Source organism: Cibotium barometz, chromosome 10, assembly GCF_041138505.1.
Source record: "Cibotium barometz isolate CiBa-2024 chromosome 10, ASM4113850v1, whole genome shotgun sequence".
NCBI classification, from domain to species: Eukaryota; Viridiplantae; Streptophyta; class Polypodiopsida; order Cyatheales; family Cibotiaceae; genus Cibotium; species Cibotium barometz.
Genome location: NC_141055.1, coordinates 18,945,715 through 18,947,656, shown reverse-complemented (window position 1 = coordinate 18,947,656; position 1,942 = coordinate 18,945,715). Strand labels below are relative to the sequence as shown.

The following is a 1,942-nucleotide window of genomic DNA, read 5'->3' as shown; positions in this document are numbered from 1 at the left end:
CTTGTAGTAGCCTTGGACACATAGAGAGAGAGAGAGAGAGTGTCAAGGAGTATGAGTTTAGGGACTTGAGGCACTGGTCGCGGACTATCAAGTAAGAGGGAAACTTGGTATAGGGTCCAGGTGTGCTAGGATTGTTCACTTGAGGAGAGGTGTGCTAGGCACTGGTCGCGGACTATCAAGTAAGAGGGAAACTTGGTATAGGGTCCAGGTGTGCTAGGATTATTCACTTGAGGGGAGGTGTTGAAATATACAAGTGAATAGGGTGTGTGCGGGAACAAGCCCTTGGTTAGAGGCTGTAAAAGAGAATCTATAAATGTGAGAGAACCTGTGAAAAGGTGAGAAGAATCTACTGGGAGAGAATAAAGGGTAGCAAGAGGAGATTTAGGAGGTGTGGAGATATTCTGGGAGAGGTGGAGAGAATCAAGCAAAAGAGGTAGAGTGAATCAAGGAGAAATCAGTGGGATTAGATGCTTGGATGTAAACTCTATAAATTGAGGCATTGGCCTAATGAGAATTTGCTGGTTTTTGATTATCCATGCCTACACTAAGCTATCAATTAACTGCTCACTAAGCTATTAATTAACTACTCATCGTCTAATCTCTTTGTTAATGATGTTGTTTCTAGCATTTGATCCACCATAGCTCATCACATTGCTGTAATTTTAACACCACCATGACCTAGCCAAGTGTAGGGTTATTGCTAAGATCGCTGGGTGTCTAGAGAGGAAAGCGGGTGTGCTAAGGTCCTTAATAATGTTTATCGCTCATATACATCCATCAAGAAGAGAAATACTTTAGATGCATTAGTCACTTGTCACACTATTGTTGTGGCCATAATATGTAGACCCCACATGGTAGGCGAGATGACAGCTTCCTCTCACATTCTTTACAGAGCACCACACGCTCTTGAAGGCGGTTCCTTGGCAAAGTCTAGATGCGAATGATAGTGGGGTGTTGTGGGCTTCTAGCAGTCATGCTCCTAGGTATAATTGTTTGATTAATGATAGCACCCAATGCACTATTAGATAAATAAATCCTTACCAGTGTTGAAGTATAGTCATGGCAATTTATAAGTGTCCTTATCTTTAACGATCGATCTACCTTCTATCTCCATTATTCTCTTTGGCTTATTTACAAATAAATATGATAATTGATGCCATATTGGTAGTTATATAAATAGACATAAGGATGTCATCAATTTGACACACTCAATGATAAGTAATGTTCGTGGGATGTAATGTCGAGTTCATAGAAGTGAAGATATTTGTGAATTTTGAGTTTGGACTAGGACATGTTATCCTTGTAAAGGGTTTGTTAATTAATTTAAATTGATCAAAAGTTGTTTTCTATTTTTTCGATGAATAGTTGAGGCAACATGATGAGTGTGATCACAAAATTCATGGTATACAATGTGCATTTAAATAAAGCATTTCCATAAAATTATCCTTAAATATAGTATGCTTTGAGTATTGTAAGCCTCAATATCACAAATATGTAATTTGGAGAAAAAAAGTTAATGCATTATATTGACCTAATAATTATTGGCAACATATGAAAATAAAAATTGAGATTTTTTCGAATACCTTGAGATGGACTTCAATACACATATAAAGTACCTTTTCGTGCTACTGGTAGATAGGCATTTGTAAATGTGTGCAATGTGAACTACACTAGGTTCTTGGATAGGTGAAGTCATGGTAAACTCAAATGTATTAACTATCTCAAAACAGTCCCATGAATTAGCTCATAAACAGTCCATAAAACAGTCATGCTAAACTCAAATGTATTAACTGTCTCAAAATAGTCCCATGAATTAGCTCATAAAAACAGACCATAAAACAACCCACTAGGGAGCCAAAACTAGAAACCAGCCTAACTCTTCAAAGAGGAGAAACCAGCCTAACTCTTCAAAGAGGGAGCCTTAAGAACTGCTTTTCTTTGG

General features: G+C 37.7%; 1 protein-coding gene across 1 annotated transcript in view; it reads left to right on the top strand.

Annotated features, from left to right (window-relative positions):
* Positions 1–1,878: 1,878 nt before the first annotated feature.
* The window catches only part of LOC147634626 (protein CHAPERONE-LIKE PROTEIN OF POR1, chloroplastic-like), a 41,389-nt gene continuing 41,325 nt past the window's right edge, over positions 1,879–1,942 (top strand). Inside the window, exon 1 of the mRNA XM_086803761.1 lies at positions 1,879–1,942. This exon is cut by the window's right edge and continues 419 nt beyond it. The gene's annotated coding sequence lies outside the window, so the exon portion shown is untranslated.